General features: G+C 48.6%; 1 long non-coding RNA gene across 1 annotated transcript; it reads left to right on the top strand.

Annotated features, from left to right (window-relative positions):
- Positions 1–1,537: 1,537 nt before the first annotated feature.
- LOC142839604 (uncharacterized) lies at positions 1,538–26,243 on the top strand. Its single transcript, XR_012908786.1, has 3 exons — positions 1,538–1,621; positions 9,032–9,269; positions 25,957–26,243. It is a non-coding gene; the product is annotated as an uncharacterized LOC142839604 (long non-coding RNA).

Here is a 26,243-nt window from a genome sequence, read left to right as displayed (position 1 = left end):
CTAATGAGACATTAGAAATTCTGGCCCGATCCCCCTGAGAGTGATGCTCTGGGTGACTCTTCAGACACTAGGTCCCACTCAGGTCACTTGCTGCATTGCAACTTCAAATTTCACTATTTCTATTTCTAAATTTCCTTCCAATTTTACCCACCTTTTCCTTTTTCTTAGTATATCCAACGGGATCCACGTGAGATGGCTTATAAATTAATACTTCAGATGGGGTAATTCATAAACAATGGGATGTATTACTCACATGTCTGAAAGCTGGGGAGTCTGGTGTCAAGGTGCCAACAGATCTGGGGGCTGGTGCAGGCTTCCCCTCTCCCTCACAGACAACACCTTCCTGTTGATCTTCAGATGACAGAAGGAACAGGAGAGCTTCTTTGGGTTACTTTTAGAAGGGCACGGATCCTGTTTCTGAGGGGTCCATCCTCACCACATCGTCACCTCCTCATTTTACTGCACTGAGTACAGGCCCCAGCTCATGACTCTCAGGGGCAATGTCAGCTTACAGATGACAGTGGCTCTCTGGCTTAGTTCTAGCAACTGACTCCTTCCAAGTGGAAACGCACTGTTGGATACTCGAAGCAGACTGCCTCAGAAAAAAGGATCTGCAGACATGTGTGTGTGTGTATGTGTGTGTGTGTGTGTAAGCTTGGATGCAGCATTTCCCAAAATGTATGGGACATTTTCATAACGATGTGTCCTGTGATGAAGGGATTGTGTAATCAAATAAGTTTGAGAAATAATAAATCAAAACTGAGCTGGATCTGGAAGCTGGGGATGTTTACAGTGTCCCCTGGGAATCTTCAGGAGGAGACTCATTTAGCAGTATGGAGACCACCTGTTAAACAGTGGCCATCCCTCAGGCTAAGTAGAGAATGGCTTTGGATATTGCTTTATTGGACAATAATAATTGTAAGTATTCCTATGTCACTGGAGTTAGTAGAAGGCTAGCCATTAAAACAGAGGGCATAGCCACTAAAACAGTGTCCCGTATTAAACATAGAACCTTCAGTCTTCCTTGATTCCACGATGCAAAAGACCCATGGAAAATCCAGCCAGGGCCAGGCCTTTCTCTCCCAATACCTGTGCCCACAGGGGTGTGGCCTGGCCTAGCACGAGCTTGGTGAACCCAGTTCCATCCATCAGATCTTCCTGGCAGAATTTTGTCTCAGAGCTGAACCAGCCCAGTCAGGAGTCCCCTGCTGCCTCTTGGCAACTCTTTGACCCCCTTCCTGGCAGTCCTGGTGTCCACCATCAACTCTTCTTAATGGTAGGATAGATTTCTGGAAATGAAGGGGAGCAGTAACAATGAGACAGGATGTCTCCACCCTGCTTCCCAGAGCAGCCTGGGGTTGACGCGCTATCCTGACCTACCCCAATACAGTGGGAAGTGTCTGACCGTCCTACCCTTCCTCACCTCAGGCCCCAGGGACAGAACAGGGCTTCATGTAGAATAGGAAGGAGGCTAAATCTTAGGGTAGGCCTGTCTGGCTTTCTCTGGCTCCATTCTTCCCTCTTTATTTTACAGAGGAGGAACTCTGCTGGGAGCTGGCATGTCTCAGTGACCAGAGAGGAAGCTGCCCTTTCAGAGCTGGGTGGAGCTGGCTGGTTACAGGTAACCTAGGAACATCCATGAAGTGGTTTAAAGGCTTTGATACCGGGTTGGGCATGAGAAAGGCTTTACCGTGACACCATCTGTCAAGCAGTGCCCTGGTTTCAGAGCTGAGGACACACTGGGAAACCTGTTTTCATGGCATTTCAAACCAGTGCTCCTCCTCCTCTCCCCATCTCCTTTTGGCATGTCTAGAGGGCTGTGTCTTTGTCTTCTTTGACCTGGTCAAGACACTGGAAAACCACTATTCCCAGAAGACAGCAAATCTATGCCCTGTTGTCAGCACCCTGGCCTGGGGCAGAGCGACTTCCAGCCCCTCCTCAGGGAACCCCTCGTCTGTGATTAGAGCATCCCTAAGGGGAAAGCTGGCCTGGGCATTTGCATAGTTTAAAGACCTATTTTCTAAGGGGAGTGTCTCTGAGACCTGGACTTGGCTTTCCTCACGAAACATGTGGGGTTTCTAAGGAAGGGATTCAAGGAGCCCCAAGGCTGAAGGGAGGTAGGAATGATCTGGGAATCTGGTCCTTCAGGGTATGAAGTGTCCATAAAAAGTGACTTGTTCTCTTTTCAGTTTGGGGACTCCCAGAGGAGTCCTAGCCTCTGTCTGGACTCCTAGAAGGCAGAGCATTGTCCCTGTCATGTGGCTGAGTGTGGTGATACAGAGGTTGCGCTCTGTCCCCAGGTCTAAGTAGATGATCTGAGGATGCTGGCAGAACGCTGTTTCCCCTGTTGGTTCACCCCGGCACTGTCCTGTCCCCCTGAATCGTCAGCCCTCCCTTGCCACTTTCTCCTGGTGACTCATCACTCCCTTCCTGCTCCTACACACACTAGTCTGTGTTCCCGAACCTTGCTCATGTTGCCTTGGGGCCTGGAGGACCCTTCCCACCTTGTCACCTGCCAGGTTTCAACATCTTCCCTTGCCCTGGACCAGTCATTTACTCCTGCAAAGCATGCTGAGATACCCCATGCCTTGCTGTATTCCCAGTCCCTTCAGGCCCGTGTGTCTGGCACTTGTGGAGACTCACACGTCCGCATTCAGTCCCACACAAACCTGCAGACTGGGGGAGGAGGAAGAAGATAGCAGAATGATGGATGGGCCCTAGTGGCTTCGGTCCATGCTGGCGCTGTGCTAAGGAGATCTCCCCTCCAAGAAGCCCAATATTTTCCAGGAATTTCCTGAGAGGAGGGGCCTGCACTCTGGGAATGAGAGCCAGCTGTGGGGTTGAGGCCTAGGGTTGGGGCTGGGGACACTGGGCTTCCTGGCTGAGTCAGCGACTATTCCCTAGGTAATTTATGGGTTGAGTCAGGCTACAAGCAGGGATGGGCTGGTGGTATAGGGTGGGGGGCTTTCGGTGTTGAGGGAAGGGCAAGCAAATTGGTCTGGGTCCAGAAGAGATCCTCCGTCTTCATTAACACTCCCCTTCCCAGTCTACAAAAGGAGCAGCCAAGAAAGGGAGGCTCATGGAAGATGGCCAAAGGGAAAAAAAACCTGTTAGGTACTAGGGGTCCCTGAGGTTTGGGACACTCCCTCCCCAGCAAGGAAGTGGTCCTGGCTAGCCTCAGGGTTAATTAGCAGTGAAAAATGCCACTGGTTTCCACACCCAGGCAGTACATGCTTTTGGCCCCTGTCCCTTCCTCAGAGGGCCTGGGCTGGGCTGTATGACCTGGTATCTGACACCCTTTCTGTGGTGGACCTACTGGGTGGCTAGACTTAGCACCGACAGTACGCTGACCCTCGAGCCCTCTTTTAGGCATGCTGGCCTGCCTCTTTCTAGCTTTGCTTTTGAGATTCACCTATTTAGGAGTCTGGGCTGAGGGTGGTGTCCTGGTGAACAAGGGTAAGCAAACGCCAGCTTTGAGTCACTGCCCAAGAACTGCCCATGGAAGGCACTGCAAGATGACACCCTGGCTGGACAGAGCCACAGGCAACTGGGAATGCTGAGAGATTGATAGGAGTCTTCCTCGGGAAGAGTACACCAACTGCTCAGCCAATACCAAATAGTTAGCCTTGAAAACACACGCACACATGCGCGTGCGTGCGCGCGCACACACACACATAAAAACACACACGTTTATGTAACATTAGATATTATAGATGTATTATAGATAATGATCAGGCTATATTTATATATTTAGGAATGCACACACACCAATTATAGAATAAGAGAGCAGGGGTTACATGGAAGGGAGAGAGGAATGGAAATGGAGAATATGACATAATTATATTTTAATAACAAAAATATTATACTGTCACCTTCCCTGGGGGTAGAGTTGGGCTCAGTGGTCGGTAGGGACTGGCTGGGTTTAAGCACTGCCTTCTCTGGATTGGAGGAAGTGGAGCAGGGAAGGGTATGCAATCACACGTGGGCTTGCGCACACGCAGAAGCCTGCTAGGAAAACTATTTCTGTCCATTTCACCCAGTTCTTCCCGGGATTTCACAGAAAGTCGGCCTGTTCTGAGCCATTGAGGGACTCCGCTTGTTAATGATGTGTCCCGTGGGGGCTGGGTCCTAGCTCTCCCAGCCTTTCCGGTCTTCTGTTGGAGACCGCTCTAGCAGATTCAAAGCTGGCTGCAGAGGGGAGCTCTTAGTTCATCAGAGGGGTTTCCTGACAGCTTTGTGCCTCGTTTTCAATCCAGGCTCAAAGTCCTTGTGTCAAAGAGGAGTTCCCAAGGATGGTAGACTTTAGAAATCCTACATTAGAACAGGAGATTAAAAAACGAAAACCACTGTTGGAGGTGGGTGATCCCTTGTAAAGGGGTTCAGAAGAATTTGTATTTCATTGTGACTGGGGGACTGCTTTTCTTCTCTTATTTAAAGAATTATCTTTTTATTTATGTGTTTGTATGTCTGTGTGAGTGTATGCCATGTGTATGTCGGTGCCCATGGAGGCCAGAAGAGGGTGTTGGATCCTTTGGAACTGGAGTTTCAGGTGATTGTGAGCTGCCTGACGTGGGTGCTTTCTCCAGTCCTCAGGAAGAACAGCCAATGCTCTTAACTGCCGAGCCAGTTCTCCAGCCCTTTCTCTCCTTGTTGGTAGTCAGGAGACCAATTCTAGGCAGGAAGATCTTTAGCATATGGGATCCGGGTGTAATTTAGCTGTGGACTGGCCTTCTGCCATCACCTCCCAACTCAACTCTGTCGGGCTCTCTCTACCCCAAACCTACTAATCCCCTGAGCAAGGAACAATGGGATCTAACACAGTAAGCCAGGTTAGACATGGCAGCCGAAGAGGTGAGGAGTCTGGGGTCTGGGCAATGTTGGGATCCAGTAGATAAACTTACTGACTGACTGGACTATGAGAGAAGAGACTTCAGGGCTGTGCTTCAAGAGTTTGGGCCCCTCGAATTAAAGGGGTGGGCTTGCTCTTGGCTTAAAAAGAGAAAGAATTTTGTTGTCTACTCGCAAGCTTGCCGTTATTCATAGCTAAACAGTCAGAAATCATCCGTGGTTAGAACGGAGCAGGCTGTCAGTGGGCTCACCGCCCACCCTGGTCTGAGAAGGTTCCCTGAGGCCCCTGTGGAGGAAGAGGGAGGTTTACCTCCTGCCTCTGTGGCTGGACAGCGCACAGTGGTACAGAAGGCTTCTCCTACCCTCCCAAGTGCACTGGGCTGGCAGGAGATGGAAACAAGGCAGGGATGTGTGGAAGAGGAGGGGAGTACAGGCACTTCCTGTTCAGTTACCAGAGCCCTGTGGAGGAGGAAGTGGTCAGAGAGCTGAGGATGGTGGCTTTGCTTGTTCCAGCCACAAACCCTCACAAGCCACCAGGCCAGAGGCCTAGCCCTGGCAGCAAGTACCAGGGCCCCTCAGGATAGGGGTTGTCAGGAAAGCCCCGAGCAGCTTGTCCTTGTCTGGAACCTCGTCAAGCCTCCCGGAAGCACCTACCTGAAGAAGCGGCCTTGTCCTTTGCCTGTTCCCCTCTAGATCACTATTTTGGGCTTGCTTAATTATGGGGCTTAAGAGACTTTGCCCCACATCAGTGAAGAGGTGAGGCAGGAAGACAGCTCTGAAAGAGAGCCAGGGGAGCCACCCAGTGTGAAAACACAGAGTCTGTGTCTTAGGGGAGAGGCCCCAGGTACCCACACATTTACAGAGCTGCCCTGGGGACCCAAGCTCCACCTTGAGGACACTTGGCCCACACTGTGGGCAAATGTGGGCAGGTGGCCTTGGGAGGAGAGCTCTGGCTGGCTGAGGACAGGAGTCCTTCGGTCACCGAGAGGTCTCAAAGGAATTTGTCCTCTGAGCCTTAAACGAGGGCTGAAGCCCCCGAGATGGAGAACTGCATGTGCTCAAGCAGAGGCCTGAGCAGTCCCCAGAGATGGGCACCAAAGCCCTTGTGGATGCCTCTAGGTGGCCAGGGCTGCAGTCACAAAGCCAGCCTAGAGTATCTCTAGGCACTCAACTCCTCTGAAGGGAAGCACCTTCTTTACAGCTTCAGTCTCCTAAGGAGAAAGTAGCATCCCTAAAAGTCCCTGTACCTCAGAGGGGTATGGGATTATTCATGAGGCTGGAGCTAGAGATGAGCTGGGCCTGGGGTGGGAATAGGGGGTCCCCTCTGTCTTGTATAGAGTGAGTCCTTGGAGTGGTTGCTCTGTGTCACATGACCTGCCTCTGTTTTCTAGAGACTCTCAACCCAGGTAATGCCCCCAGCCTAGGACTTGTCTACCCAGAAAGACAGTCAATAAATAAATAAATGTTCTCTTTTCAGAGTCTATCTAATGGGGATTCCTTCCCATAAGACAAGTGGCCTCCTGTCTAGCTAGGAGATGCGGTTTAGCCTCCATGGGGGAGTATGAAGGCTGAAGGGTGGGGAGGACAAGAGATAGGACAGCTTTAGGGGAGGAGAACCTGTGGTGACTCGGCAGGAGGGGGGGTGTTGTCTGAGGTTTTCTGTCCTGCCTGGTTCCCACAGTCGTTAAGTCCCAAAGAAATCACATAGAGGTCTACATTAGTTATAAACTGATTGGCCCGTTAGCTCAGGCTTCTTATTAACTCTTATAACTTATATTATCCCGTAATTCTTGTCTATGTTAGCTACGTGGCTTGGTACCTTATTTGGCGAGGCAGTCACATCTTGCTTCTTTTGTGGCTGAGTCACAACTGCAGACTAGGACTTCCTTCTTCCCAGAATTCTCCTGTTCTCATTGACCCACCTCTACTTCCTGTCTGGTTGTTCCGCCTATACTTTCTGCCTGGCTACTGGCCAATCAGCGTTTATTTAAAATATAATTGACAGGATACAGACCATTGTCCCACAGTACTTCCCCCTCTTTTTTATTTTTTTTTTAAAAAAAGGAACTCTGAATCTAATATCCTTTGTTTAGCTTTTCTTCTGACCATTATCCATAACAACTTGCAATCAACATTTGCATGGAGGGGCTGCTTGTTCTGGCCACCCAGCTAGCTTAGCCCCGAAATAACCACACAGAAATTGTATTAATTAAACCACTGCTTGGCCCATTCGCTCTAGTTTCTTATTAGTTAATTCTTACATATTGATTTAACCAATTTCTATTAATCTGTATATCACCACGTGGCAGTGGCTTACTGGCAAAGATTCTGCATGTCTGACTCTGCCTGTGGCTGCCATTGCATCTCTCTAACTCCACCCTTCTTTCTCCCAGCATTCAGTTCTGTCTTCCCTGCCTACCTAAGGTCTGCCCTATCAACAGGCCCAAAGCAGTTTCTTTATTAACCAATGAAAGCAACACAAAGACAGAAGGACCTCCTACACCAAAGTTGGTTACAAGTTGTTATGGATAATAGTCAGGAGAAAAGCTAAACAAAGAATATTAGATTCAGAGTTCTTGTTCTTTAAAAAAAAGGGGGTAAGTGCTGTGGGTCAATGGTTTAACCCTGTAAACATTTGTTTCTTGTATTTGTTTAATGAACTGCTGATTAGCTGGTAGCCAGGCAGGAAGTATAGGTGGGGTGACCATGCAGGAAGCAGAGGTGGGGAAAAGTAAATGGAATGCTGGGAGGGAGAAGGAAAGAGTCAGGGAGCCGCCATGCAGCCGCAGCCAGAGTAAGGCACACTGAATCTTTGCCAATAAGCCACTGCCACATGGAGATATACAGATTAATAGAAATAGGTTAAACTAAGATGTAAGAGTTAGCCAATAAGGAAGTGATTTAATAGTACAATTTCTGTGTGGTTATTTCGGGGCTAAGCTAGTCGGGCAGCCAGGACGGACAAGCAGGCCCTCCTCCTTTGCAAGAGGGGAGCCCCTGGAGCGTGGTGGGGAAGGCTCAATGCCAAGGCCTCTAGAATCTGTTGGCTAGCTCAGGGCCTACTTTGGGATGGACAGGAAGCCCAGTGGAGTCCACTTCTGGAATCTAGTCCAAGAGTAGAGACGGAAGACCAGGAAAGAGTTAGCTGTAAGATTGTTCCTCGCTGTTACCTATAAATCTGAAAGACTGGGAGCAGCCCAAGTGTCCAACAAGAGGTATTCATTAAATAGATGATACAACATCCAGCAGTTAGAAAGTAATGGAGTTTTTAAAAGGCAATGGTGGGGACTGGGTGAAGGCATTCGCTCTGAAAGCTTGGTGACCTCAGTTTGACCCTGGAACCCATATAAAAGTTAAAAAAGGGAACTCATTGCACAGAACTAACTGTCCTGTGTTTCCACATGTGTGACACGGTATGCTCAACATCACCAGGAGTGCTCTCTCTCTCTCTCTCTCTCTCTCTCTCTCTCTCTCTCCCTCCCTCCCTCCCTCCCTCTGTCTCTCTCTCTCTCTCTCTCTCTCCCTCCCTCCCTCCCTCTCTCTTTCTCTCTCTCTCCCTCCCTCCCTCCCTCCCTCCCTCTCTCTCTCTCTCCCTCCCTCTCTCTCTCTCTCTCTCTCTCTCTCTCTCTCTCTCTCTCTCTCTCTCACACACACACGTACACACCCCAATAGAGAATAAGTGAGTAAACAAATAAATAAGATTAAAAGAACTAAAAGAAGTGCAATGAAATAAAACAAAAATCCCACAACCGGGGCTGGAGAGATGACTCAGGGCTTAAGAACACTTGTTGCTCTTTCAGAGGACCTGAATTTGGTTCCCAGCAACCATACTGGGCAGATCACATGTGAGCATACCCACACACACAACTGAAGATGAAACGAATCTTTAACAACACACCCATGATCGTCACACTCAATGGAGACATCCATTGTTAGCATATACCCACATATTTAAGTAAAATCTGGATAACGTTATGTGCATATCTGCATGCACATACAAACATACACATGCCAAGTCCTGATTTTTTTTGTAAACAGTATAATAAGAATTAGAGAGTTGGGGGACTGTAGAGATGGTTTAGGAGTTAAGAATACTGGGTTTGAGTCCCAGCACCCAGAGGGTAGCTAATAACTGTGTAATTCCAGTCCCAGGCGATCTAATGCTGTCTTCTGGCCCCCACAGGTATTGCACATTCATGGTGATAGACATGCACACCCATAAAATAAAAATAAAGGGAACTATAGAAGAAGAAGAGGAAGAGGAGGAGGAAGAAGAAAGATTTGGGGTACTGAAGAAAGGGTTCAGACACTAAGAGTGCACAGCTCTTTCAGAAGACCTGAGTTTGGTTGCTGCACCCACGTCAGCAGCTCCAGGGGATCCAACATCCTCTTCTGGCCTCTCTGTTCATCTGCACTCACTTGTACGTATCCCACCTCCCATAGCCATACTTAAAACTATAATAAAAGTGTTTTCAGTGTGTCAGTCAGACTTGCTGCTGTGATAAACGCCCGAGAGACCATCTAAATGGAGGAAGCATTTCTTTGGTCTTAGAGGCGTTAGTCCGTGCTGAGTTGCTCTGCTGTTGCCTCGTTCTGGTGAGACAGAGCAGGGTGACAGAAACACAGGATGCTGGGTAGGAAAGCTCAGCAGCTCCCCTCGGGGCAGACAGAGGGACCAGGGACAAGAGAGCCTTCTAAGGGGGAGGTGACTTGCAAATGGCATGACATTTGAATGGAGGTTTGAAAGAAGCAAGGAAATAGCCTTGTGGGAATGAACCCACTGGGGCGAAGGGTGCACTGACCAGCTCCCTCCAACCAGGCTCCACCTTCATAGCTTCAGCCACCTTTTCATAGTGCCATCCAATCAGGAACCACCAGTGGCTTAATCCATTCCTGACAGCAGAGCCCTTGGAATCCAACCACTTCCTAAAAGCCCATCAGCTGGCACCTGGACCCCAGATGTTTGCTGAATACCTACTGTGTGCAAAGCACTCGGGAAATGGCATGGCAGGCAGGGAGAACTTCCTGGAGGGGTGAGTTATGGGTGAGGGTGCCCTGGGTCTCATCAAGAGAGTGGGACCTGTGCTTGCAAAAACGAAGAATGTGGAGAGAGCCTCCTATCGCTGGGTGTTAGGTGTGGGGCACCAGGCCTCACTTTTAATGTAGTGGGTGAGAACAGAATCCTGACCGTGGGGCCACTCCCAAAATGAGACCAAAGAGAAAAGAGGGACACAGTGGATTGGTCGTCCAGACAGACGGGAGCAGCGAGGAACATTGAAAACGTGCAAGAGGGGTCTAGGGAGGCTCAGAGGAAGGCTGGGTGGTGGGGGAGTGGGGACCCTGGAGTTCCTGATGTGAGCTGGTGGGTGACGCGGGTAGTGTGGAGCCTGCTGAAGTCTGCTGCCCAAGTCTGTAAGGCAGGTGGCTGAAACAGCATGCTTGTACTCTCTTTGGAAGCTGTGTGTCCAAGTCAGTGTTGTTGGGCTAAAATCAGTGTGGCTGCAGGGCTGGTCCTTCTGGAAGGTTCTGGGGGAAAGCCTATCCTTGCCTCTTCAGTGTCACCCTGGCCTGTGTCTTCTGTTCTGCGGTCCCCCTTTCCTTGATCTCTGCCTCTCTCCACCTGTTGTTCTCTCCTACCCCGCCTCCCTGTTACAAAGACGCGCCACCTGGGTAGTCCAGGTCCCTAACTAACCACAGTGCAAAGTCCTCTTAGGAGACCTGCTAGGGTCAGAATGCCCGAGCCTCCCACAGGCAGCCAGGGGCTGAGGAGGCAGGAACAAGAGGGGGCTTTTTAGCAGAGTCCTGAGACCCTTCTCTGAGGACACAAATGTGAATGAAAGGAGGTGCAGTGTCACAGTTAGGGGAGCCCCAGACTGGCAGGAGTGCAGTGAGTGGCTTTTAGGAGTTTTTCCCGGAGTCGGTTGGGTCTCTTTGGTTTGGTATTTCCTTAAGGACTGTGAGCCCTTGCCATCCTTTTGCCTTGGCACACCCGGCACCCAGGTCTTCCAACCTGGTTGAGTCTATGTCTTTAAACTGTAAGGAAGAGAGAGCCTGGCTACCAAGAATAACATTTTACTGACTTGGCCTGGGCTCTGGAATCTGTGTTTTTAACAGCTGCCCAGGTGATTCTGATGAGCAGACAGTTTGAGCTCGTCTCCCCCTCCCTTTTTCCCCTTTCCCTCTTTCATTACCCTTCAGCAAACTGTTTTTTCAACTTTGTTTTTCAGTGAAAACCATTTCCTCCTCACCTTGGACCAGCGCCAGACCAAGGCCGTGCAGGCCTGTCTCTCCCACGTCAACAGCCCTGAGTCCTTGGTGGAAGACAGGGCTGTCATTTTATGCCCTTCCTCTTCCTCAGTTATCCTTGCTGGCACCTTCCTGTGGGGATCAAGGCCCGGTCACTAAAGGCAGGGTTAGTCCCATCTCCAACAAATCACAGGGGGACACCGCACCAAGGGCCACACTGGCCCTGTCTGTATCTTCACTGTCCTCATGCATTCCTATTGCTCCAGAGAGGCTCCGTTCCAGGCCTCAGGGGATCAGCCGGAGCCACCCCCATCTCAGCTATCAGTCTTGGGCTTAATTCGCAGAAATTCAACAACCAGAAGCTTCCCTAGGCCTAATGAAGTGTCCCCATCGAGAGGGAAGGATACAGAATTTGGCAGAAACCTGAGCTGGGTGGAGGGGGTGGCTGGATTTCTTTGGCTCTCAAAGTCCCCTCCTCTGGTGGGATCCACAGTTTCATCCAGTATCCAGTTGCCTGTTGGTCTGGCTTTGGGAGGAATGGAGAACCAATTTCATGGAGGGGACTAGGTTATTGTGTCTCCCCCGTCACTGGGACCATCTGGAGGAATGCCAGCCCTCACATTGCTTGCTATGACTATTGTGGCCACAGGCAGCTAACTACTTTCAAGTTGCACCTTCAGTTGGAAGATACAAGTTGGCTTTGATGAAAATAAAACCCCTCCATCATTTATTCTAGTGGTTTCCAAAGCTGTCTAAATTCCAGCACCACCTGGGAGGTTTATTAACTAAATATTTATAGACAGAATGTCATATATCATGAAGCTGACAATGGCCTTGAACTTTTGATCATCTTGTCTCTACCTTCCAAGTGCTGGGATTACAGATGTGTGCCACCAAGCCTGGTTTATGTGGTGCTGGGAATTGAACCCAAAGCTTCCTGAATGCTGAGCAAGTATTCTACCAATGACTTTGCATCCCTAGTCCATAAGAAGATTTCATTAAAAATAAATATTAATAAAAACAAAAGACTTCTAGAGTACTTCCCACTTAGGGTTATACTGCTGGAATGAAACACCATGACCAAAAGCAAGTTGGGGAGGGAGGGGCTTATTTGGTTGACATTTGCACATCATAGTCCATTTTTGAAGGAAGTCAGGACAGGAACACGAACAGGGCAGGAGCTGATGCAGAGGTCATGGAGGAGTACTGTATACTAACTTGCTCCCCATGGCTTGCTCAGCCTGCTTTCACCCAGGACCAACAGCTCAGGGATGGCACCACCCACCATGGGCTGGGCCCTCCCATCAATCACTAATTAAGAAATGCCTTACAGCTGGATCTTATGGAGGCATTTTTTTTTCAATTGAGGCTCCCTCCTTTCAGATAACTCTAGTTGGTGTCAAGTAGGCATAAAACTAGCCAGCATACCATCGCTGCCTGATCAGGTAGGGTGTCCTGGGGAGTCTTGAGCTGGGTGGAGAGGATTTTTGATTTAGGCTGAGGAACAAAGGCTGCTCCTCTTTAGAAACAATCTGAAACTGAAGGGCGAACTGGAGCCAAATGGAAACCGAGGGTGGAGAGAGGACCCAAGAAAATCGGCAGGAGACACAAAGGTCCTGGGGTGAGGAATATGGACACTGGAGGGGCTGCAGCAGACAGCGAGCTGGGAGGCAGCAGCCATTGTTGGAGAAGTCAGTCAGAGCCGGGTCTTCTGGTCAGTAGCTGGGCAGGATAAAGTTAGGTGGGAAAGCCAACTGAGAATGATGGGAAGAAGGGCAGAGTCTGGAGTCACGGGCAGACACAGAGAAAAGCAAGATGGGCACGCCATACTGAGAAAAGATATCAAGCCACATGACAAAGTGTAGTTAAAAAGTATGGGTTAATTTTAAATGCAAGAGTTAGCTAATAACAAGCCTGAGCTATTGACTGAGCATTGTACTTAATATAAGCCTGTGTGGTTACTTGGGAATGTCTGGCAGCACAGAAACTTCCACTAGTTCACTGTTCTGGGAACATTGTGGAGGAGCTTTAGTTCCCTTGGACTTGATGGAACACTTTCTGCAGGCTGTAACGTCTGAGTCAAAGATAGCAGAGTGGGCAGTAGGAACAGCATGGTCTAAGCCATGGCTGCATCGCCTCACAGGCCTGCCCAATGACCTCCATGTTCTATTGTCTCTAGGTTTAAAGTGCAGCATCACCTCCTCCAGCCCTTTGGGCACCTTAGCATCTCATCTGGCTTCCAAGAGCTCTTGGGAACCCTAGGAAGCAATGTCAGCACAGTGTTGAGGAGGTCAGGCTGCCCTGGATGGCTGAACTCCAAGAGACCAAGGCACTGGGAACAGTGTTATGAGGGAAGCCTACACCTTTCCCTTCCCTCTCCTGAACATCTGTCTTCCCAACCTCTCCAATCTCATCCACCAGAGGGTCTAAGATTCTTCTTCCCAAACAATGGATGGGCGAGGGAGGCCCAGCCCTGGAGAAAGTTAGAACTAAGATCCTAAACTACACAGGGGTTCCAGTAAACTCTTCTTGAGTAGAGGATGTTGCTCATGTGTAGGCCGAGAGCCCTACAGTGGGCATGGCCTCCCGGTACTGCATGCAGGGTAGAGAAGCCTTGCTTCTAATAATGGAAAGGAGGCAATGTGAATTTCAGAAACCACTCTGAGCAGAGTGGAGAGGCCATGCCTAATTAACTAGAAATCCAATAAGGAGAGAGATGTGTCAGAACTGGAAGACCTACCCTGAAGCAACAAGTGAAAAAACTGATGGCCAGAGAGTGCTGTGGGGACTCGTTCAGCCAATAGCCTTTAAGACACCGACCCACTTTGGGTGTGGTCTCATGTACTATAAATGCAGATGAAAAGCATGCACGGGCCTCTTGGCTGCTGGATTCAGTTCCAGTTCCAAGAGCACACAGAAGACTGTAGATCGCTACTCTTTCTGTGAGTTTATCCCCAGATAAATAAACCTTTGCTACACTCCATTTTGGTCTAGTGTGGAACTCTTTTGTACTCCAACAAATTGGTGTGCCCACTGTCTGGGGCATGAGTCCATTTAAGACCTAAAAAAAATGTTTAAGAGAAAAAGAGGGCTTCTAGACCCACAAAAAATGGGAGCCAAGTACAGGTTCTTGGTAGACATATTTTTTCTCAGATAGGCTCTGTTTGCTGGCTGCAAGCAGAAGAGCCACACTTGAAGATCCAGCTTCCTGGTTCGTGCTGGTCCTGTTACAGAGCATTTAAATGGGGTCTGTGAGCACCGTGTTACAAATTGCTTAATGGAGACATAGACCCACTGCATCCCTGGAGTCGGGACAGTGAGTGTGGCTCACCGAGGCAATGAATATACCTCTGCCATGTTGGAGTGGGCAAAGCAAGCAGGCAGGACCTTAGAATTGGTCCTAGCCATGCCCACTTAGCATTAAAAAAAAAAGATGCTCCTGGTCAGAATATGATACAGATATGCAATAAAGACAGGTTCAGATGAAAAAGACCTCTGAATGGGTTACAGTGTTGAATAAATTATGTAGGCTTGGGAGAGAGAAGAAAAATAGTATAGATAGTTAAAGAAATGAAATAGTTTTAAAAATAAAACAAAGTCCTTAAAAAGACAGTAAAAGTAATATAAAAGAATACAGACAGTCATAGATAATAGAAGTAAAGAAAAATAAGTCATGCAAGGATGGATTATACACACAGTCTGGATTATGTATATTATTGGATTTTCTTTGAATTTTTTGACTTCAGAGAGACATTTGATTCTAGGGTCTGCTAAGTTAAATAAACATAAAGATATCTTATCTTCAAAATTTTGGTCTAAGGATATGTTTCTTTGGAAAAGAGTTTCTGCTTTTGTTTCCATAGAAGATGAGAACTTTTGGATTCCTGCCAGGCTAATGTGGTTTGATGGAAAAAAAGACCCTCTGAAAGATCTATGTGAACCCTAAAAATATTTTTTCCAACAAACACCAGAAAGCAGTTTGGAGAAAACTATGCCCAATTCCCAAAATGATTGTTTAACAAAGTTTATTTTCATTTTAAAAGGGTTACAAATGGTTAATGGAAATAAGGGGTATATGATATAGAGATGAATACTTTGCATTGGTATGGATCTTGGTCTATCGATAAAAATTTAAGGTTGATTTTGTTACACTGAGTATATGTATTTCTGTTCTTGTTTAAGGTTTGTATTTGTGCAGATCATTTAAAATGTAATGTATAATTTAAAATTACAGATTAAGAGATAGTATATATGATAGTCAAACTTGTAATCATATTAGTTGGGTTTTCTAGATATTCAGAGAATGTTTCAGTTAGTTATATAATCTTCAAACACTTCAAAGAACTGTAAAACATGGCATTTAAATAACTTAGGACTCTGTTGACGTGAGACATGATTGCTCCTGGCAACACTGATCTATTCCCGAGAGAATGTTGGGCACCAGAGTCATTCCATGTGGAGTTTGTTTTCTTCTTGGCAAAACTGACCTTTGGGCAAAGAACTGCCCATGCCTTGACCACTGATAAAATGCACAGTGCCCAGACTGGACAAGCAGGATAGAAGCAAAATGACTGCCAAACCTTCCCAAGACAGGGTAAGATGGATTTTTAAGTTTTCCTGCCTCTGAAAATGGTCTGTCGGTTACTCTAGGCCAAAGTTGGTTGCCCCAACATTGCAAATAAGACTTTGGGTGATTGCCCAGGTAGCTGGTTGTCTCTGTCATTTCTTGCACCTTTTGGAAGTTGCTTGATTATACTTCCTGTTCACTCAAGTAATATCATTTCTCTTCTCAGGTCTTTGATGGGGTTGAAGATTAGATAGTCTTAGTTACTTTCCTCTCATGACTTAGTCAAGCCATTTTTCGTATAAGACTTAGACTCCTTAGGCTAGAATAACTATTGAAACATTTAGCATATGTTTCTTGTTTGATGTTGTTCATGCTGGTTTTAATTCTAATTTTTATGTATGTTTTTGCCTCTTCTTTTCTTTGGACAATACTTGATATTTGTTCTTATTGTATATAGTTTTGTATTTGGCTTAGAACTCTCGTATTTAGACAAAAGGGGGAGGTGCTGTGGGAACTCATTCAGTCAATAACCTTTAAGATACCAGCCCACTTTGGGCGTGGTCTCATGTACTGTAAATGCAGATGAAAAGTGTATGAGCGGCCCCTTGGCTGCTGGATTCAGTTCCAGTTCCCAGCTCACGCAGAGGACTGCAGACTGCTACTCTTTCTGTGAGTTTATCCCCAGATAAATAAACCTTTGCTATACTCCATTTCAAGCTAGTATGGAACTCTTTTGTATGCTAACAAGGGAGAGGTCTCTGCTACAGAAGGCTGGACAGTGAATCCCAACCTTACAACTTGTGAATGTGCTATCTTCATATAGCAACAGGGACTTCATGGGTGTGATTAAGTCATAGATTAAGGTGGTGATGTTTGAGGCAGGTCTAATCTAATCACAAGTGATCTTATAAGAGGGACAGAGGACAAGGTAGAACTAGAGAAGGCAATGTTATGAAGGGAGCAGAGATGGAAGATGCTCTTGGAAGGTGGAGGAAAGGGCTACAGGTCAGGGGATATAAGCATCTATTAGACACTAAAAAAAAGCAAGGAAGTGAACTTTCCTGAGCCTTCAGGGAGTTCCAATCTGTAGATGTCTGACTTTAGCCCAATGACATTGAATTTGAACTTCCAGCTTCCAGAACTAGAGGAGAACGAGGCTGGTTGCAGCCATTTGATCTGTGGCTACGGCAGTCACTGGAGAGTTACACTTGCTGGACATGAAGAAGGAGCCAGTGGCCAGTCCTGCTGAGTGACCCCAGTTTTGAGAAATGGATGAGCTGGGCGAGGAGTGATGAGAAGACCCCGAGGACACCAGTATGTTGAGGAGGATAAGCCGGGGGCCTCTGGGAGATGTGTGTGTGTGTGTCAAAGAGAGACCATGCCTTCTTCATGTATCAGGGGATTTTCTGGGCGGATGACCCTCCAAAGGCATGTCAACATTTTTCTCTCCAGGAAAAAATAACTCAGTATCTATGAAGAATTCAGGATTTCACACGCACACAGGGACTTGTGGGTCCCAGGGAGACACGGGCTCTGTCATTTGCTCCAGGCGGCTTTAATTTTCTTTGGGGGCAAGCAGGGAGTAAAGCTGAGGGCAGAGCTGAGGACTGTGGACTCCTGGTGACATCTGGATCTCTCCGACGCTCTTGGGGTCCTGTGGAGTCAACCCCCCCTCTCCAGGGTTTCCTGCTTCCATGAAATCTCTGGGAGGATTTGACACATTTCCTAGCAGGGGAGACTGGTTGGAATTTCCAGCCTGCTTCCAGATGTGGTGCCGACTGGGCTTTGGAAGGCGTCTGGGACGCTGGGAGTCTCCTTGGCCCCCCAGTGCTGACCTATGCTGTCATGACTGTCCCCCTTCCTCATGCTGGGCTGTGTGGTTGGGCTTTCCGTGGGAGAGCCCATGGGTGTGGTTTTGCCCACGTGAAGAGGGCCGAAGCTGGCAGGGTACAGCCCCGTCGTCAAAAGGTGGCCAGAAAGACCAAAGGAGAGCTGATGAAAAGCCTCCAAAGGGCATGGATACAGACCCAGACCCTACTAGGGGCGGAGTATGGAGTGGGTTGGTAGGGACAAAGGAGGAAGAGGGGCCCAGCGATCAATACCCAGTGATAAAGAGTTCCTTTTCCTGGTCCTGGCTGCTGGAGAGCAAGATGAGGGGTGGCCCTTCACCAGTCAGAGCTGGTTCCTAGAGCTGGAGCAGTTCAGCTCCCTGCATAGCATGGCCAGGGTCAAAGGGTTCTCAGCAAGGGAGAGTGTCCTCATAAGGGGAGTGTATCCTCATGTGAGTCTCAGTAAAACTGTGGGAGGGTTAGGGATGCTGTGGGGCTGGAGAGATGGCTCAGTGGCTAAGAGCCAAGACTGCTTTTGTGGAGATCTTGAGTTGGATTCCCAGCACTCATTTCAGGTAGTTCATAATCACATGTAACGCCAGCTCCAGGGGTCTGATGTCCTCTTCTGGTGTCTGTGGTCAACTTCAGTCACGTGCACATGTCCCAACACAGACAGACACACAGACATATAACTAAACATTTAAAAACTAAATCTAAAAAGAATGTCCTTCCTCAATCCTAGCAGGGCCTCTTAGTATAGGCCTGTAATCCCAGCTACTTAGAAGGCTGAGGTAGTTGGATTGCAAATTCAAGGCCAGCCTGGGCTACAAGAGGTGAGTTCAAGCCTAGCTTAGGCAACTAACTTAGCGAGACTATCTCAAAATAAAGGCTAGGCGGTAGAGCTCTTGCCTAGCATGTATCAGGCTTTGGGTTCAATACCTATTAACTAAAAAAAGAAAAAAAAAGTGTTACCCTCTTCTGCCTGCCATTCTTTCTGATACTCAGAAAAATGTACCCTACCTGAGAAAGATGTGCATATCCCAGTGCCCAGAACCTGGGCACAGGTCATCACACAGGCAGGGGCTTTGCAGGTGTAATCACATTAAGATTCCACAGACAGGAAGATTGTCAGGATTATGTGGGGGTCTGTCTCTGTTGTCACAACAGTCCTCAGAAGAGAGAGGGCAGCAAGCGAGGAGAAGCCCGTGGGAGCAGTGAGAGATCTGAAGGCACTGCCTTGAAGGCAGAAGGGGCCGCAGCACACACAGCAGGAAGGCCCTAAAACTGGAAAAGGCAAGGGGCCCTTTGCTTCAGTACAGGCAGCCCCGACGACCCTTAAGCTGAGTTCTGGGATGCTGCCCTTGGGAGCTGGTCCCAGGGGCTGTTTGCTGAGACCTTTGTGATGTTGTTAAGCCTCTCTGTGTGAAGTTTGTTATAGAAACACTGGGAACTAACACAGCCCCCTGACCAGGCATGGGCTGATCTGTCCCCTCAGCCCCAGTGAAGAAATGGCTGCCTGCACCTGGGGCTTCCAGCAGCCGGGCAGAGCTGGTCTCTGGCCCTGGCTTTGCCCGACAGTCGCGGCCCTCTGTCCTCTATGGGCAAGCCAGCCACCACCAGCCACCACCAGCCACCACCAGTCACCTACCTTCTTCCTGCCTACCTTTCTCCCCCAAAGAACAAGGCCTACACATTGTAAATGGAATCAGAATAGGCCCAGAACCTTGGCCATCAGAAGCACCCACTGACAAAGGGGTTTTAGCAGACAAACTCGGGGCGGTGCTGAGACGTCAAAATCCTCCTTTGACTTACCACTTCTGTTTGTTGTCCCCCCCAACACTTTTAGGGTCTCACAATATAACCTTGACCCAAACTCAGAGATCTGCCTGCCTCTGCCTCCTGGATGCTGGGACTAAAGGTGTGCACCACCATACGACACCCAGCTTCTCCTCCGTTTTCAGGGAGGGACTAGCTTTGTCGACCAGACAGGCTTCTGGAACTCCTGGGCAATCCTGCTTCTTCCTTCACGGTGCTATGATTACAGGTGTGCATACCACACCTAGCTCGCGTTACTTATTTTTTTCCTTTTTGCTCACAAGCTCAAGCATGCATGGCTATGCATAAGTTATCCCGGCACCCAAGGCACACGCTTACTCACGGGGCTCCGGCAGAGCGCCTACACGTGCAACACAGACCAGCAGTCATGGTCTTGTTTGTAGATTCACGCCCACGAACACAGAGACATTCATTTTGTACCCACTCACAAGGGTACACACAAGCACAGACACACCTATGCATGAGTAAAGACCACCCATGCATGTGGACACCTGTGGTAGAGCGCTGTGTGCAACCTGCCCTGCCCCCAAGCCCTCTAGCCCTCTGCTCTGGAGACCTCTGCTGGCGGACCCAGGAACTGCCTCCAGGCTGTAGACGCTGCCCTGGGCTCAGCTGGAGTTTGGAGGGAGGAAAAGGAAAGAAGAGGGACCTCCAGATCCCAAGCTCCATTTGCCTGCTTCCACCTGGTCCGTGGGCGTGGCTTTCTGCAGCTTCCACCCCAGTGCAGAAGGAGAGAGTCCTCGTGAATAGGTCTCTCATAGGCTTCTTCCAGACTTAGGCCCACCCTGCCAGAGCAGGGGCCCCTGTTAGTGTGTCTGACACAGAAAAGAGGCCCCAGCCTGGCAGCACCTCTCAGTCTAAGACGACAAGGCTTCACCTTGCGCACACAGGGGAACCTGTGCTGGTGTCTCTTGTTCCCTTCTGCCCCTCTTGCGCCGTTTTCCGGGGGTACTCGGGACCCAGCCGCAGGGTCTCTGACTTGGCTTGTTACATAGCTCCTGTTGTGTCGATCACATGACATGTCCTCATGCAGTCTCTGCTCCCATCTCCTCATGCGTGTGCAAGAGGAATGAAAACTGACGCCTTGGAATAAGATAGTTGAACTGAAATTCCGATGCTAGCTCAATGGTGAGTCTACCAGAGGCAGCCCCAAGCGTAGCTGCTGTTCTCAGCCTCTCTTTCTCCAGGAGGACTGGAGACCTTGACATTTTGTGGTGGGGTGACTAAATAAGAGAGAATACTCAGTGCCTAATGTCAGGCCGAAGCCCTTTCTGTGAGGCATTCTGAACCACTGGCAATGGAAGAGGATGGTGAAAATCATACCAGGAACTTTGCCATGGGCCAGATAACCTCACTGCAAGAAGGGAGCAGTTAGGACAGGGACAGCTGATCTCTGAGGGGCTTGGGCAGCCTCTAAAGAGTTTTTGTTTGTGTAGTTGGGGGAGCAAGCTGGGGTCACAGCTCAGCTTCACAGAGGAGCTGAAGTGTTGTCAGCGGGTGTCCTCTCTCTGTCCACTTCCTCATTTCCGCAGGCAGAAATCATTTCCTCCAGGTTAGAATTGGAACCGACAGAAAGCAAATATTGGCTTGGTAGGATTTAGTGTTATCGGCCGCCTGGCTTCCCACAGCACAGCCGTGTTTCCGCAGGGCCTCTGCTAGCGTGGAGTGGAGAGGGTGCTCGTGGCTGTGAGCAGACCTCCCTTGCCATCCCTCAGCTCTTCTCAGTCCCCTCGTATCTTTTCTCCTTGCTCTGTGTGCCCTCGGCATCACTTCGACTTCCCTGTTTCACTAGCTCTCTTTAGAATGTCTGTAACCCTGATGTGATTTAAAATCCTTCTTTTATTTTTTAATTATTTATTTATACTCTCTCTCTTTATATATATATATATATATATATATATATATATATATATATATATATATATATCTGCAAGCCAGAAGAAGACATCAGATCCTATTATAGATGGTTGTGAGTCATCATCTGGTTGCTGGAAATTGAACCCAGAACCTCTGGAAGAGCAGACAGTGCTCTTAACCACTGGGCCATCTCTCCAGTCCCTCTTTAAATTTTTTTTTGGAAGCCGGGCGGTGGTGGCGCACGCCTTTAATCCCAGCACTCGGGAGGCAGAGGCAGGCGGATCTCTGTGAGTTGGAGACCAGCCTGGGCTACAAGAGCTAGTTCCAGGACAGGCTCCAAAACCACAGAGAAACCCTGTCTCGAAAAACCATAAAAAAAAAAAATTATTTTGGAAAGTGGTTGGTATTCCAGACAAGAAGCTGTTGGAACAAGGATTCAGGACAGAGTGCTTGCCTAGTACGTATGCACAAAGCCCTTTGTTTGTATCCCAGCACCGCACGAAACCGAGTGTGGCTAGTGGTGCCTACCTGTGACTCTGGCATTCAGGTAGAAGCAACAGGATCAAAAACTCAAGGTCACCCTGGGCAATGCAGTGAGTTCAAGGCCAGGGACAACATGATGCCAGTGCCAGATCTCAGAAATTTAAACACACGCACACACAAACAAAAGAAAATCATTCTCAGTATATGATTAGGTCTCCATTTTTCAGGCCAGGGGCCCTAAATATCTGTTTGAGCCATCACCAAACTGGTCTGCCTCACCTCTCCATAAGAAAAGAGAAAACAACTCCATTGCAAGGCCCGGTCTGTAGGACAGGAAAAATGATGTGGGTCTAGAAAAGTCTGCTTGTTTTTGAGGTTGGTGCCCAGAGGAAAGCTTACTTCTTCTCAGGACTATGGAATGACAGGCGGGGCATTTGGAGGGGACTTCCAAGAGCTTTTCAAAGACCTAAGAAACTGGAATTATTCTTCTTATTTTTCTGACTCTTGGCTTGCTCTTTGCTGGAGATGGGGGCAGCCTTGGCTTCACCTCAGTCAGCTAGACAGGACACACTGGCTAAGGCTCCCTGAGGCAGCAAGGCAGACTTAGAAAAATAGTACAGCAAAGCAAGTCTGTAGAGCTGTAACTGGAGTTTAAAAGATGGCTCAAGAAGGAATTAGCTGAGCCACACCGATCATGGTTTACAATAAAAACAATCCCCCACGAAGAGAAAAGAGATTGTGCTAAGGACCGCACCTCCCTGATAGTCCCAAGGCTAGCCAACATGTGATACCACAAGCCCAGGACTGCTTGGCTGCAGTCTGCTGCAGGTGGTGGAGAGGCTTCAAGAAAGCGAGAGCCCAGAGGCATGGGTTCAGATGTTTTCTCTGTCTGCACCGGAGATGCCCACCCCTTGATATCTCCTGTCTTCACCAGCCACCATCCCTGGCTGCTGGTGAGGGGAGCATGGGGAGAAGCCAGAGGGATGGGGGGCAGAGAGGAGGGTGAGAGACACAAGCCAGCTCAGGGAAGTCCTGGAAAGAGCCGACAGCAGAGGGGAAGAGAACAATGGGTCTTTGTTGAAGGAGAGTCCACCTCCACTCACAGGTCCTGGCAAAGGGAGGCCGAGAGGCAAATCAAACACCACCCACACCCACGGGCTGCCCAGAGAGGCAGGTGAGTCAGAGCCCCAGCTTAGCTGATAACAGTCGCCAGCAGCCCAGAATGCAGCTCTTGTTGGTGATTGCCCCTACTCGCCCCCTCCTCACAGCTGGGCTTGCTGGAGCAAGCCTGAGGGTGGGGTTGACTGGCAGGAAACAGGGCTGCCTGGGAGAAGGCAGAGAGGCCCAGCCGGCTGCCCTACAAGGTGTTCTGTGGTAACTTGAAGATGCCATGTGGACAATCGGCAGCAGGAAGAGTCTCAAAGAGAAACCGCATGCTTTTTCTTCCGCATTCAGCGCCAGCTATGTTCCCTACCCACCAATCCATTCATTCCTCCGTGGGGGAAAATACCACTTTCAGTACTAAGGCAGTACTTTGGGCTGTAAATGGCCGAAACTCAACTTGAATCAGCCCGAGCGGAAAGGGTCTTGAGAAATTGCTCAAATGGGACAAGGACGGAGAAGGTCAGAGGGAGGCCGAGGCTTCTGCATCTTCTCCTTGCAACTCTTGGGGGCTGGCTTCACCTTTTCTTCCACAGATGGGCTGTGCACCTCACCCAGCCTGGAGAGAAAATAACGTCAGTCAGTGTAGAGCCACGTTCTCATGGCTTTATGGCTGGAATGGTATCGTGTGTTACCAGGCTTGGTGAGAAAGTTTGTAAGGACTTCTGATGGGGTTCCCTTCAAACGTGTGCCCGGATCTAGGCCAGTGGCTGTGGACATGGAGATGTCTTGTAATTTTCCCAGATTCTGTCTTTTGTCCACTCATTGTCACTGGGTAGGATTGCAGGCAGACACATACAAGAACCTTCTTACTGGGGTTCTTGGGTCTCCTGTGACCCTTATAACAATGTTACCTTTTCTCTGGTAGATCAGAGTTGAAGAGATGGTTCAGTGGTTAAGAGTACATATTCTCTCATAGAGGACCTTGTTTGGTTCTTAGCAACCATATTAGGTGGCTCGTACCACCTGTAGCTCCAGCTGCAAGGGGATCTGACCTCCCTGGGAACCCGCATTCATATGCACATACTCACACACAAAGACACCCACACATACATATAATTAAGACATTTTAACAAAGGTTTCTTCTGGATACATGGCTTCTTGGGGAAAAACAAAACCAAAACTCCTACAATTCCCAGACTCCCTTGCAGCTAAGGATATCCCTGGCTCTAAAAGTTCCAATCCATACGGTGTGAGCAAAGCACTGTGTGCCTTTATTTAAGAGGAGGGATCCAGTCTCTCCTGGCTCTTCTCCTCCCACTCAGAACAGGCTTCCAGCCTGTGTGAGGTCCTATGTGTGAGGATACAGCCAAAGGGATGGCACTGTGGTGAGACAGTTAGAAGCGGCTGAGTCCTGGGTTCTATCTGGGCCCCAGATTATTCATTCCTGGATTGTTACACAGAGGAAAAACAATCCGCTTTGAGCTAGAGAGATGTCTCTGTGGTTAAGAGCATTTGCTGTGTTTATGGAGGATTGGGGTTTGGATTTCAGCACCCCATCTGTAACTACAGTTCTGATGCTCTCTTTTGGCCTCCCTGGGGAGGAGGCATACATGTAATGAACATATATACAGGTAGGTAAAACACCAATACAATATGTCTATAGTATGTGTATATTTTGTTTTTTTCAAGGCAAGGTTTCTCTGTAATGGTCCTGGCTGTTCTGGAACTCATTTTGTAGATCAGGCTGGCCTTGAACTCACAGAGATCTACCTGCCTCTGCCTCCTGGATGCTGGGATTAAAGGGTGTGCCACCACCACTCAGCAAGAATACATATACTTTTAAAAGGAATAATTCATCTTGTTGGAGTCTCTTTTATTTTGTATTTTTGTTCTATCGGTGATCTCTGTAACCTAAGCAGTAAATCTAGAGACTTTTCATTTAGTGTAGATAGTTTTGAGCCCTGAACCCAGCCTCTTTCACAGGACAGGATTTGCTTTCTGCCACAGTTACTTCTGCCCCAGAAAAGGCCTGCTTGCGGTCAGCTCTTTGCTGAGAGTAAGGCAAGTTCCCCCTCGCCTTTCCCAGCTTGCTGGCTACTGCTCTCTTTGCTTCTGTTGCTGTGATAAACACCAAAAAGCGATTTGGGGAGGAAAGGATTTATCTTATAGCTTGCAGTCTACCATGAAGGGAAGTCAGGGCAGGAATTCAGTAGGAACCTGAAGATAAGAACGGAAGCAGAGGCCATGGAGGAGTGCTGCTTACTGGCTTTCTCTCTATGGTTTGCTCAACCTGCTGTCTTATATAACCTGCCAAGGGGATGGCACCACCCACCGTGGACTGGGCTGTCCAACACCAAGTGATCCATCAAGACAATGCCCCACAGTTCCTCCTTCCCCAAGGTGACCCTAGCTTATGTCAAGTTGACAAAAAAAACTAGCCAGCTCAGGTATATGCCAGTGTTCTCCATGTGATTTGACTTGATGAGAGTCTGGCTCAGTGCAGGAGCCCCTTCAGAGCAGAGACCATGGCTCTGTCCTTAGCAGGTCACCTGTGAATGGTGGAGTCATAGTCAAATACAAATCACTGCCCCGCCTCCCTTGCAAATAGGAGCTGTGTCCGTTTGCCATGTACAGGTAACCCAGGAGATAGCTCCCCTCTTCTCATGAGTTGGGGAATCAGAGGCATTCAGTTTACCCAGAATCATACAAAGGAAGCCTCTGGAGACATTGCTACAGGCCTTTTCTCATCCTTCCACTGGGTAAAGAACCATGCCAGCTCTCCTTTGGCCCAAGTGCCTCAGGGAGGAAACGAAAAGGGTCAGAGACAATGAGGGCACCAGCTTAGTAGGTCCTGGGTTCTTGGGATGTGAGAGAGGCAGTGTGTTCTTATAGATCAGCCACAGAAAAACATTGCATGGCTGTGTCTAACAACACACACACACACACACACACACGCTGCCCTTTCTTGATTGAAGAAACATAATTGAGTCAACTGGGAAAATTCAAAAGCAAACATTGCTTTAGACTACAGAAAAACAGGCTGGGCCTGGCATGGGCTTTCTCCTTTCTGTACCAATTGTGTTAAAAAGAACAATGGCAGGCAGGCCCAGGCCTCTCTTGATGCTCTTCTTGGCTCTTAAGTGACTGGCTTCACCTCTTTCTCTTCTTCCAAATATCTTTCCTTAGATGGAGACATTCAGGGCCAAGATGGTGCCTGTTTCCTCCGACAGTGTCTAGAAGAAGATGGTGGAACAGTTGGTAACTTTGGAAAACAAATCTCCAGAGTGTCCTTGTCTGAGACCATTTGTGGACCCAGGAAGGAGCAATGAGCTTTTGGTTGCCCTTCTCATCAAATCCGAAGGACATCAGGGCTGGTGAACCTTAACCCTTCTGCAGCTGTGCCACTGTGAGAAGCGTGCAACTCTCCGGACACAGCGCCAAGAGTGACTTTCCCAAGACCCAGGATCTCTCTC

This window comes from Microtus pennsylvanicus, chromosome 21 (assembly GCF_037038515.1).
Source record: "Microtus pennsylvanicus isolate mMicPen1 chromosome 21, mMicPen1.hap1, whole genome shotgun sequence".
NCBI lineage: Eukaryota > Metazoa > Chordata > Mammalia > Rodentia > Cricetidae > Microtus > Microtus pennsylvanicus.
The sequence above is the reverse complement of the archived record's forward strand: the minus strand, read 5'-3'. Positions and strand labels throughout refer to the sequence as shown.